The 14,039-nt window shown below is 39.3% G+C and overlaps 1 protein-coding gene across 28 annotated transcripts in view; it reads right to left on the bottom strand.

Moving 5' to 3' along the window:
- Window positions 1–14,039, bottom strand: part of RHOBTB1 (Rho related BTB domain containing 1) — a 134,334-nt gene that overhangs the window by 48,645 nt on the left and 71,650 nt on the right. The gene's annotated exons all lie outside the window — the stretch shown is intronic.

The raw sequence follows: 14,039 nt of genomic DNA, 5'->3' as shown, positions 1-14,039 counted from the left end.
TCTTTAATTTGGAGTAGAGAGATTTCTCTTGTGGTATTCTAAAAAGCATTCCAAGAATGTGAAATCACAGCCAAGGATGGAAACTCATGCTACAGTTGCATTTCTGTAAATCATTTGTTCATCTGTTACACATAAACAAAGAAACATTAAATTATGATAGTCATTATAAAAATACATATTTTAACCTTCTCCACTTGTTATAGGCTCTAATTTATTTATATCTAGCACTCTGATGGTTGAGTCTACTCTTAGGACCATCTGGATAATGACTGTCTGGTTTCTGATTTTTATTTACCTAGAATGAGAGTAACAAGTATTATTCATTTAACACTGTTAATAAATGTCACTACTATAAATCCTGCTGATCCATGTGAAGACCCCCCTCACCTTTAGATACATACCTGAGGAGACAAGGAAGGCAGAAAAGAAAAGGAAAAGCTTTAAAGAGGGGACATTGGTAATCTGCTACTATGGCAGCTGTCTTCTTACTCAAAACTGACTTGAATATTATTTCATATTTTCACCAGTATCTGATGAATCCTCTTGCACACTATCCAGAAGTCAGAAGGGACAAGTTTATTTGAAAAACTGACAAGTAAACAAGACTGTGCATATTGGGAAGTGAAGGGCATGGTGGAGTGATTCTGGTGCCCAGCACTCAAAGGCTGACCTAGAAAAGCGTGGTCATGCTCTTCATGGTCTACAGAATCACCCCATCTCATCTGATCATCCCATACCTGCCCTGCTACCATTGCCATCATCTCCTGGACTTCCGGCCACTCCTCCACACTCCCCACCCACACAGCGTTCTTGGGTCCACAGGATGGTGCAGCCCACATCCCAGCCTCACCACTTCTTCTCTCCTTCAGTGCCAGTGGTCTTTATCACATTCTACTTGAGCCATCCATCCTTCTAGACATACGCTGGATATTGTTGTTATCCAGAAACATCTTACCTCTGAAATCTCAAATTTCAAAATTCCACTCTCAGAACAAACACTCCTACCTTTACAGCCTGTGCTGGATGAAATAAGGCCACAGCAGCAACTCCTATCAAGAGGTGGAATCTATTTCCCTTCCTCTTGAACTTATGCTAAACTTGTGGCTGCTTGGTCCAAAAGAATGTGGTGGAGGTGATGCTGTGTACAGTCTAGGTCTCCAGAGGCCCTGCTGTTACACCTTCATGCTGCTGGAATGCAGCCACAAGACTGCCATGTAAGGTCTAACCCAGCAGGGGATGAGACTTCACACTGAAAACCACTGAGGCAGCCCCAAATGGCTGCCACCAAATGCTGGATAATGTAAAGCCATCTTGGACCTTCCAGCTCAGCCAGCCCTACAGCTAGCTGATTGTAGTTTATGAATGAGCTCAGGTGAAACCAGCAGTGGAATCCCCAGGCAAACTTCAGAATCATGAGAAATAATAAATTACTATTTTAAACCACCAAGTTTTGGGTTTATAAACCAATAGTCAACAGAAACATACCCATTATACCTTATGGAAATCTCCAGTACCTTCACTCTTTTGTTTATTTTTAAATGTCAGATGAAAGGTCCCTTTTGGTTGGATGATCTTTTCCATCTAGGGTTGATGGGTCATGCCAACTTTTCTCTTTACGGTCGCCCTCAATTTCTTGCATTGATATGTGGTATGCAGAATAATGGCCTCCCTGAATATGTCCACGGAATCCCTGGAACCTGTGAATATGTTCCATTGCATGGCATGGGGGAATTGGGGTTGCAGATAGAATTAAGGTTGCTAGTCAGCTGACGTTAACATAAGGAGATTATCCTGGACTATCTATGTGGGTGCAATGCAATCTCGATGGTCCTTTAAATATGGAAGAGGTAGGTGGTAGGTCAGAATCAGAGAGAAATCTGAAGATGCTATACTGCTGGCTTTGAAGATGGATGAAGGGGCCACAAGCCAGGTAATGCATAGGACCTATAGAAGCTTCTATAGAAGCTAGAAAAGATAAGGCAACAGATTCTTCCCTAAGACCCCCCAGCTCAGTGAGGCCCGTGTCAGACCTTTGATTTTCAAAACAATAAGAAAAGAAATTTTGTTTCATAGTACTAAGTTTTTGATAATTTGCTACAGCAGCAATAGGAAACTAACATAGCACACTTTAGCCACACAAAATGGCTCTCTCAAATTCTAAATGTTGTTTGTTACCTTTATATACACCTTTCCTTCTTGCCAACTCTCCTCCATTCCTTTTCTGCCTGGCAAATTCTACACATTCTTTAAAACTTTATTCCGATATGCTAGTATGGCATCTCTGTCATAAAAAACCTTCCTAATTACCCCTCCATAGCCAGCTTCAGCTGCCATAACAAAATACCATAGACTAGGTGGCTTAGCCAACAGAAATTTATTTCTCACAGTTCTGGAGGCTGGAAGTCAGAGACCAGGGTGCAGGTGTGGCTGGGTGCTGGTGAGGGCTCTCTTTCTGACTTACGGGCAGCTGCCTTCTTATGGTTTCCTCACATGACAGGCCAGAAAGAAAGCTCCGTGTTTCTTCCTCTTCCTTAAATGGCACTGATCTCATCATGGAGCTCCACCCTCATGGCTTTATCCAAACCTAATTACCTCCCCAACACCCCATCTCCTATTACCATCACATTGGGGTTTAGGGCTTCAACATATGAATTGGGGGAGGATGCAGATATTCATAGCAGCATTATCTCAGCACCAATACACACATCATTCCCTCTTGCGACCCTCCTCTATTCCTTGTCTGTCTTGTAAATTCTAGTTATTCCTTAAAACCTTACTCAGACGTCACCTCCTCTGGAAAGCTTTCCTAACTACACCTCCTCCTAAACTAATTTAGTTTTTTCTCTGTATCAACAAACTCTTCTAGGAGAAGCAATTACAAACAAAAACAAATGTAAACACATCCATACACACATTTTTTTTCCTATATTAGCAAATCATGGAATGGTAGCTTGTGAATGTGTGTGTGTGGTTATACCTTCAAAGTGCCCATTTCATACACTTAATGAATCATCAAGTGTTTCTGGGGCATAGTTATTTCCTAAAGTGCTGGGAATAGATACGTATACAACACTCCTTTTCTGCAAAGCCTTTCTTGACTACCCCTCTGGTCCAAAAGTCCCCTAATTTAATGGTGACTATCTCTGAGGGTCACCCATCGGAAACATAGGGATGGGGCCACATGTGACCTTAGTTGCCCTGGCCTCCTCTTCAAATCATTCCCCTTCTTTAGGTGGTACCACAACCCAACCTTCAATCTTTGCATTGATGACCTTCATGGTGTTCTGTCCATCTCTTATGAAACAGATTCCCAGAAAGTTCTGTGCATGCCCACTCCCTCACTCACATGATGCCTAGAAGAACTTTAGCATTCTGCCCCCATAACTTAATAACTCGGGGCACTGTGGTTGATGTACTTGTTGGTTCAGACAGGCGCACTTCAGTGTAGGGCCACTAATTGATTTCAGGCAAGTGTGCAAGACTCCTCTAACATTAGAAATTCAGAAATTAGGATGAGTGGGCAGTAAGAGAGCTATCATTTGTCTAAGAAACACCATTAGGGGTCTCCTAATTGCTGTGAATCATTCTGCATTTGGGATATGCTGCATCTTATCACTTAACGCTGTGTCTCCTGTTATGTTTGCTATTTTTATCAAGGCATCATGAGCAGTCTGCTTAAAGACAAAAATTGAAGGCCCATGGAGGGAGTTTTGTCCTTTTAGCTCCATTTAGCTGTTCCCAGACAGTCTGAATGATGCTATTGCACAGACACTACATTTCCTATTCCTTCCAAAAGCATATAACCTGAACTTTAAGAAATAATTTAGTTCAGCCATTAAAAAATACTAGTGCATCAAATTTTAGTGTATTTGAAGAGTTAGCTCTGAAAGAAAAACTGATAATTTTATATTATTGGCAGGAACAAAAGGTAAATGCTGAGTTGCATAATAACTATAGTTAACAACCAAGTTTTGACTGTGCAGATTTCATTATCCTGAGCTTTTAATCAGCAGTTGTAGGTAGGTGGGAGCTGTTTCATACATAGAATAAACATCTCAGCTGGAATAAAGAATGGGTCCAGAGCCAGGAAAGAGATGCAAGGGCTGGGTCGGACTTCCCTGAATCAAAACTTCACAGAATTTTATCTCCAGGATAACACTGCCTTCCACCATTGAAGTCAACAGAACTGATTGTTGAAATCAACACTATTTTTTCGATGGACTGTTTTGATTAAAAAAAGAAAAGAGTAAGTAACAGGAATGACGCTGCATAGAAGTCTGTGGGTACAAACACTACAGGAACCCTACCTGCTGATAGGAAAGAAGCACTTTTTACTACATCTGCTCATGATTCTCATCAGGGCCCTGTGACAGTGGAGACCCACACAAGATCACGCTCTCTATGCTTTTAAAACTCAAGGTCAGTGAGAGAGGTGAACTAAGATTAGAAACTAACCTTCTCTTCTACCTTATGTACTGTTCTTAATGAACACTGCCCTCATTGAGAAAAAAAAGAGAAAGAAAACTTAATTTATTTTTTGAAAAAAATAAGTCAAAAATTTAAAAGATGCATGAAAATTCCAGGGCAGATTTCAAAACCACCATAAGTGAACTGTGTGCTAGGTACAGACACACGGGTCTACTTTCTTCTACAAATACACCAGGGAACCTCTCCTTTGCCATTTTGCCTATGTCATTATTTCTGCTCAAATGCCCTTTTTGCATGGCCTTAACTTATCTGCTGAAATTGTTCTCCACCTGTGGGACTAAGGCAATCTTAGTTTAAAAATTATATGCTGAGTACCACACCTAAAAGAGTACAGTGAAAAGCAAGCCAGGGGTGGTTCACAGTCAGGTGGAAAGAGACAACTAAACAGGTAGACAAATACATCCTCGCAAATTTGAGGGGTTCGTTGGATAAAAACCAAAGGATGTTGAGAAGAAATAATGGATGGCAAGCATAGAGGGCACACTGGGTGCCCAGTGTGAAGAGGCCCCATTCCTGCCATCTGGAGAATGAGAAGAGGCCAGTCCAGAGATGGGAGCAGAAACAGGCCTGGAGAGCCTGAGGAAGAGGAGTGGGGAAGCGGGAAGGCTAGAAAGGTAGGTGGGGATAGATCATACTCAGCCTTTTAGGCCACAGTCAGGAGTTTGGATCTTATTCTAAATGAAGCCAATGAAGTGTTTAAGCAGAAGTGTGACAGGTTCTGATTTGCTTTTTTTTAAGTTTTTTTATTTTTTGTTTTTGAGTCAAGGCTTGCTCTGTCTCCCAGGCTGGAGTGCAGTGACACAATCTCAGCTCACTGCAACCCCCACCTCTGCCTCCTGGGTTCAAGCCATCTTCTCACTTCAGCCCCTGAGTAGCTGGAACTACAGATATGTACCACCAGGCCCGGCTAATTTTTTGTAATTTTTGTAGAGGTGGGGGTCTTAGTATGTTATCCAGGATGGTCTTGAACTCCTGAGCTCAAGCAATCCTCCCACCTTGGCCTCCCAAAGTGCTGGGATTACAGGCCTGATTTGCTTTTTTAGTTTGTTTTTGAGAAAGAGTCTTGCTCTGTCACCCAGGCTGGAGTATAATCATGCGATAGCTCTCTGCAACCTCTGCCTCCTGGGTTCAAGCAATTCTTCTGCCACAGCCTCCTGAGTAGCTGGGATTAAGGCACCCACCATCATGCCTGGAAAATTTTTCTATTTTTGTAGATATGGAGTTTCACCATGTTGGCCAGGCTGGTCTTGAACTCCTGACCTCACGTGATCCTCCTGCCTCAACCCTCAAAAGTGTTGGGATTACAGGGGTGAGCCACTGTGCCCAGCCCTGATTTGCTTTTTAAAGGAATCATCAATATCACTGAGACTGCTGTATGTACAAAGAACATGTCTTGGGGGCAGGAATGCAGTGGCAGAAGAAACTGTGAGGAAACCGTAAGTTCTCCAGGAGAGAAAGGGTGGTACCTCTGACAGGGCAGAATCAGCACAGATGTAGCCAATTACAGATTCAAGTTACATTTTGGAAGAAGACACATTTCAAACATCCATCCTTTTCACTGTCTCCAAGGGGGTTTATCAAATTCTGATTTGTAATGTTGATTATTATGTTTATATGCATTCCACTTCTACCCCACTGAGATTATAAATTTTTGGCAACAGAAATTGTTATTCATCTTTAAATCCTCAAATCTTGTCACAGTGCCTGGCCCATAGGCAGCTTTCAAAAAATGTTTGCTGAATTGAATATAAAAATACAGCCATTCCACCTTTCTTAGAAAACCTTCCACCTGGGGCTAGCAGAGAACTTGCATGTGGCTATCTCTGGTGACTCATCATTAAGCCCTGTGACCTCGAAGGCAGCAGTGTGTGGCTAAGCCTGCAGTTAGTGAGAGGAACACCATGAGGGACATCTTTGTGGCCCATCACAAGAGCAGTGTTTGACAGATGGCATTGCACCAAACATTGCTCCCTAGCAGGAGGTGCATCAGTAACCATGGGAACCACCAAGGACCACACCCTTCCACCAAAGGGGAAGGTGGTGGTGGGGAAGAGAGACCCAATATGTGCAGGCAGGAAGGGCTTATCAAGTTCTCATAAGATTTAGGACTGGATTGCATTTAGAAAAACAAATGACTGCTCATTTTTTTTTGTTCTAGTTTCTAGAGCCGATGTATAAATTTTAGTAATATTTACACATAAGGGTCTCATAAAGTTCTCATCAACTTTTAGACTTACACATCCTAATTCAAGGAATTCTCAACTCTTTTTGGTGAGTCACTACTTGGCTGGAAAAGAAAGGGAAAAGGAGGCAAATGACCCACTACATATGAATAATGACTTATAACTAATATGAAAGTGGGTCTTGAATAAATGAGTTCAGTCTATGCCCAAAAGAGCCACATCACAAAATGCAATTAGCTGGACTTCCAGGCAAGATGGCAATGAAGGCACTGGTGCCTTGAACCCTCCCCTACCATAACCTCACTGGAAGTAGCCTTAGTCTGGACAGATAGCAGACTCTATAACACTACCAGAAGCTAGGGGTAAAAAGTAACCACATACCAGAAAATGGAAGGATTTCTGCCAAATTCACTTCTGTGGAGCCAAGTGATAAAGTCACTGATGACCAGCAGACTGCCATATCCACAAGGAAAAGAACCGGCCCAGGAAGTAAGCCGATGTTCTTCACCACAGATGCCCATAATCTGGAGTAGTGACAGTCAGCCTGACTTGGGACAAGGGGGAAAAAAGAAGGGTTGGAAAAGGTAGGTTTCCCAGAGGCTCCAAGAGGAAAACAGCCTGCTGCTATCAGTACAGAGTAACACTGCTGACTGTCCCTTGCTGAGGATGGACAAGGTAGAGAGAACGAAGTATGGAAAGGGCTCTCTGTTCAGCTTTTGCTTCCTCCAGCCCACTCAACCAGGCCCTTTCAGTGTTGACCCTACGACAGAACTGATTGATCTCGTGGGGTTAATGCAAGAGGGAGTCAGGTGAGGGGGTGCTGCCTTTTAAGACTGAACATTAGTATAACTTCCATGGTCGAATTCCTTACTGTTGTCCTTAATTCGCCCTCAAAGGTTTTCTCAACTCACATTATACCGAGTAGCTTTGCTTGTCCACTCTGAAACTGGGTGATTTCCTTGAATGCTATCATAGAGTCCTACCTTGATCTTTGACAGACCCTATGGTTATCCAAGCATTTGGAATATACTTCACTTCTCGGCCTTTGTGAATCCTTTTGTGTATGGATAGTGTAAACAGAGACCATTCAATATATGATCTATTAAAAACATTGAAGCATAGACACGTACAAGCAATTACCTAAAGGCACAGAAGAAAGGTGCTCCACTTAGATAAACATGCTATATAAAATGGCAGAAGAAAAACTTTAAAAATCTGATTCATGTGCTTAATCATGTAAATGAAGATAACGTACATTTTATAAACTAATTTATAAACTAATAGCAGATGAAATTATAAGTGGATAATAGGACAAGATAAAGAAAGACCATGTATAAATGAAATACAAGGTCACCAAATTGAAAGCTGTACTGGCAACAGTACACAGTAGACTTGAAAATGTAGTAAAAATTAATTAGTGAGCTACAGGTCAAGCATAAGACGTTCTCTCTAAACACGGAAGTAAAGACAATCTTTCTCTGTCTTTACTGATGATTGATGGAAGACAATAAAGAGATGGTCAAAATGCAATCTCCTGAATGCTCTTTGATATGGTTTGGTTGTGTTTCCACCCAAATCTCAGCTCGTTGCCACGTGCTGTGGGAGGAACCCAGTGGGAGATAATTGAATCATGGGCCATCTACCCCACAGTGTTCTCAGGATAGTGAGTAAGTCTCACGAGATCTCATGTTTTTATAAGGGGTTTCTGCTTTCACTTGGATCTCATTTTTTTTCTTGTCTGCCTTTCATCTTCCACCATGATTGTGAGGCCTCCTCAGTCATGTGGGACGTGAGTCCATTAAATCTCTTTTTCTCTATAAATTACCCAGTCTTGGATATGTCTTTGACAGCCTCGTGAAAACAGACTAATAGTATGTGTTCCTGAAGAGCTAAGGAGCAAAGTGTGATTTAAAAGAACAAAATGTTCCCATTACACAAAAGAGGAAGGAGCAGGGAAAATCAAGGAGGAGAAGGAGAAGGAGGAGAAAAACGAAGGAAGACTCCAAAGCTATGTATTTTTTTCAGTAAAATGTTTACATATCAACGACAAACAAATTGTATAAGAATCCCATTAAATCTTATCAAAATATCTTCAAAATGGACACAGACTCTCTCCATAAATAATGATATGAATGACTACAAATTTCACCAAGACATTATTTGAAGATGATTTTAAAGACACATACAAAGCCTTAAAGATGGAAAAAGGTATCCATGCAAATAGGACCCCCCACAAAAAAGAGCAGAATTAGTTATATCTATCTCAGATAAAATAGATTTCAAGATAAAGACTGTAAAAAGAGACAAGGTCATTATAAAATGATAAAGGGGTCAGCTAAGCAAGAGGATATAGCCATTGTTAATATATATGTATATAACACTGGAATACCCAGATATATAAGGCAAATGTTGTTAGAGCTAAAGAGAGAGAGACCCTGATATAGTAACAGCCAGGGACTTCAATACTTCATTTTCAGCATTGGAAAGAGCATCTAGACAGAAAATCAAGAAAGAAACATCAGACTTAATCTGCACCATAGACCACATGGACCTAACAAACATTTACAGAACATTTCAACAGTTGCACATGAAACATTCCCAAGGATAGGCCCTATGTTAGGCCACAAAACAAGTCTCAAAAATTATTTTAAAAATCATATTCAGTATCTTTTCTGACCATAATGGAATAAAACTAGAAATCAATAACAAGAGAAACTTTGGAAACTATATGAACATATGGAAATTAAACAATATGCTCTTTGACACAGTTTGGGTATTTGTTCCTGACCCAATCTCATATTAAATTGTAATTCCCAATGTTCGAGTTGGGGTTTGGTGGGAAGTGTTTAGATTATGGGGGTAGATCACTCATGAATGGCTTGAGCCATCTTCTTGGTGATAAGTGAACTATTGCTCTGAGTTCAGACAAGATCTGGTCATTTAAAGGTGTGTGGCTCCTCCCTCACCCCGTACTCTCTCTCGCTCCTGCTCTGGCCATGTGGCAGTCCTGCTCTCCTCTCACCTTCCACCATGATTATAAGCTTCCTGAGGCCTCCCCAGAAGCTGAGGAGATGCCAGCACCAAATGCTTCATGTAAAGACTGCAAAACCATGAGCCAATTAAATCTCTTTTCTTTATAAATTACCCAGTCTCAGGTATTTCTTTATAGCAATGCAAGAAAAACTAATATGCTACCGAATGACCATTGAGTCAATGAACAAATTAAAAAAAAATTTAAAAACTTATTGAAATAAATGAAATTGCATATACAACATTCTAAAACCTATGGGATACTGCACAAACAGTACTCAGAGGAAAGTTTATTGCAATAAATGCCTACATCAAAAAAGTAGAAAAGCCTCAAATAATCAACCTTATAATATATCTTAAAGAACTAGAAAAGTAAGAGCAAACTAAACCCAAAATTAGAAGAATTCATAAAGATCAGAGCAGAAATAAAATGAAATTGAGATAAAAAATAGAAAAGATCAACAAAAGGAAAAGTTGATTATTTGAAAAGATAAATAAAATGGACAGACCTTTAGCCAGACTAAGAAAAAAAAAAAGAAGATCCAAATAAATAAAATCAGATATAAAAAAGAGATGTTACAACTGATACTGTAGAAATTCGAAGAATCATTAGAGACCATTATGTATAACTATATGCCCATGAACTGTAAAACCTAGTAGAAATGGACAAATTCCTAGACACATGCAACTTACCAAGATTGAGTCATGAAGAAATACAAAACCCGAATAGGCCAATAACAAGTAACAAGATAGAAGAAGCAGTAATAAAAAGTCTCCCATCAAATAAATGGTCAGGACATGGCTGGGTGTGGTGGCTCACACCTGTAATCCCAGCATTTTGTGGGGCTGAGGTGGGCGGATCACTTCAGGTCAGGAGCTCAAGACCAGCGGGACCAACGTGGTAAAACCCTGTCCCCTGTCTCTACCAAAAAATTACAAAAATCAGCCAGGTAGAGTGACACATGCCTGTAATTCCAGCTATATGGGAGACTTAGGAAGGAGAATCGCCTGAACCTGGGAGACAGAGGCTGCAGTAAATCCTGTTGTTTGAAATAACATGGATGGAACCGGAGGATGTTATGTTAAATGAAATAAACCAGCCACAGAAAGATAAATATTTCATGTTCTCACTCATATGTGGAAACTAAAAATAATTTGAGCTTGTGGAGATAGATAATAGAATAGAATGATGGTTAACAGAGGCTGGAAAGGTTGGTGGGGAGGGAGGCAGAAAGGGGATGGTTAGTGGGCACAAAAATACAGTTACACAGGAGTAAGATCTAATGTTTGGTAGCACAATAGGGCACCTACAGTAAATTAACAATAATTTATTGTATGTTTTAAAATAACTAAGAGTGAAATTGGAATGTTTCTAACATAAAAAAATTATAAATGCTTGAGGTTATGAATACCCCAATATATTAGTCTGTTCTCACATTGCTATAAAGAATTGAGAATGGGTAATTTGTAAAGAAAAGAGGTTTAACTGACTCACAGTTCTACAGGCAGTACAGGAAGCATGGCTGGGGAGGCCTCAGGAAACTTATAATCATGGTGGAGGTTGAAGGGGAAGCAAGCATGTCTTCACATGGCAGCAGGAGAGAGAGAGAGAAGGGGTAAGTGCTACACACTTTTAAAACAAACAGGTCTTGTGAGAACACCATCATGAGAACAGCAAGGGGGAAGTCTGCCCCATGATTCAATCACCTCCCACCAGGCCTCTCCTTCAACAAGTAGGGATGACAATTCGATATGAGATTTGGGTAGGGACACAGAGCCAAATCATATCACCCAATTACCCTGATGTGATTATTACACATTGTATGTTTGTAGCAAAATATCACATGTACCCCATAAAATATGTACAACTAATATGCATCCATAATAATTAAAAATTAAAAATAAAAAAACAGATTGTTGAAAGAGAAGGGACATATAATATTATGTGAGAGCAACATAAAGCTGCTTTAAATATCAAAGACTAGGTCAAAAACCCAAGTTCCCTGGAGAAAACTGCTCAAAAATACTAGTCAAAACACCGAGAGATAATTGAAAATTGAATACTAAAAACAAACAAAAAGCATCGAAGCTTTAAAGAGCTATGGAAGCCAAAACCAGTCAAAAATGTAAGATCATCTTGCATAGTTATTTTGAATTTGGTCACAAAATTGTATAGGAAAATTATCTGCCAAAGATGATCTAGAAGGTTAAAAAGGCCAATTCGTAATAGAAGTAACATGAAGCTTCACAGACCAAAAGGCATACAATAAATTGAATAAACCATTTTAAGTATAAGGAGAAATTCACAACAATAACAAATACCTGGGACAAAAATCAGAATAAATCAATGCCAGATTATGAAAGTGAAAATAAACAGCACATGGAGGATCTGAATAACAAATACTAAGGTGAAATGAACAGATATCCCACATTTTTTAAACCTGTAAAAAGACAGCTTTCTTTCAAGTGTTCTTGGCACATTTAAAAAGCTGACCATAAGGCTCCAAATCCCCCAAAGTGTAAATTGTTTTCAATTAAATTCTCAGGCCACAAAAAATAAAGGAAACAATTGAAAGGAAAAGCTCTACAACATGAACAACAAAAAAATCTTAACCCTTGGAAATTTAGAAAATACTTTCTGATATATTCATCTAAGGTAATAATTTTATAAATGGGAAATGTTTTAAAAGCAAATATATTTACCACATCTTTAAGAAAACAATGAAAACAACCTATGACAAGTGACGGAATTAATAAAATACTTGCTAAGTGATTTTAGGCAATTTCACCTGTCAGAGCCTCTATGTTCTTATCTATAAACTGGGGTAATTGTTTCCTTCCATGGGTTGTTGTGAAAATTATACTAGATAATGTTTGTAAAATACTTAATCTCTGTGCTTGGCATCAAGAGAACATCAGTAAGTCTTGCCTATTAAGATTGTCATGGAAGTCATGTTTATGATGCATTTGCAATAATCCAGAGAAATGCTGATATTGAGGGGAAACTATGGAATAGTAATGTGAAATGCATTCAACTAAAACAACAGTAAATAAGTATGTGTAACCCAAATAAAATTGGGCCTCACGCACTCACACGAAGCACTGTCTTAGCACAGTGACACAGCAGACAGAAGCAGAAACTGACTTTTCTTAGAAAGCCGTGAACCATGTAGCTGCTTATGAAGTAAGAGGTGTGGCTTACCTAACCTATTATGCATCTTACAGTGAACCTCCTAAGCTTGGAAATGTTTCCCTCTGGCGTCCCCCCTTTCATGGCAACTGCTCAAACTGCCATTCTGCCTCTCAGGACCTAGGATCTTTTCCCTTCAGGTTCTTCTTCATCATCCCTTCTTACAGGGCTAGCCATCATTCTCTTCTTGCTGTATTTGCATTCCCATCCATTATTCCCCTCGGACAAATAAACAAATCTTTCTTGGGACCTACCCTCTTTCAAGAGGGTTGGGTTGGTTTTAATATGTGACTATTTAAAATTTAGTAACTGTATCTCTGTCATGTAACAGGAAGCAACATCTATGTCTTCCCTCTGCAACAACAATACATGAAAAACAAAACAAACTGGAAGGAAATACACTAGAAAGCAGTAGTAACTGTCGCTGGAAAATAAGGCTCTAACTTATTCCTGCCATTTTCTAAATGCATTCCTAATTTTCTAAAATGCACATCTTACTTTTTAAAAAAATGGGAGATAAAATCCACATGCTATACAACTCATTCTATTAAAGTATACAATTCAGTGGTGTTTATGATATTCACAAGGTTGTGTAACCATTCCTGCTAATTCCAGAATATTTTCATTATCCTCGAAAGAAATCTTGTACCCACTAGCAGTCATTCTCTACTCTCCTTCTCTCCAGCTCTGGCAAACACGAATTTACTTTCTGTCTTTACAGATTTTCCCATTCTGGACACTTCATATAAATGGAATTATGCAATATGTGGCCTATTGTGTCTGTCTTCTTTCACTTAGTATAGTATTTTCAATTTTATCCATATTATAGTGCCTTTCAGTACTCCATTACTTTTTATGACTGAATAATATTCTTAGACATATTACTTTTATAATGAGAAAGATATATTTTAGCTTTTTAAAAAACTAATGGGTATATAAGCATAACCCTTGATTGTTACTTCTATTGAGTATACTTATACGACCCAAGAATAATACATGATTTTTGATAACACACAAATTATTTTTCAAAACCATATGTATATATAAAGCACAGATATCCTGTTAAACCTGTTTCTTTCTCTGGCTCAAGCTCTCACATAAAAAAAACCCCACAGGAATCAAAATGATGTTTTTCTGAATGTCAGACA

This window comes from Callithrix jacchus, chromosome 12, assembly GCF_049354715.1.
Source record: "Callithrix jacchus isolate 240 chromosome 12, calJac240_pri, whole genome shotgun sequence".
Classification (NCBI taxonomy): domain Eukaryota; kingdom Metazoa; phylum Chordata; class Mammalia; order Primates; family Cebidae; genus Callithrix; species Callithrix jacchus.
This window is presented reverse-complemented; position numbering and strand designations above follow the sequence as displayed.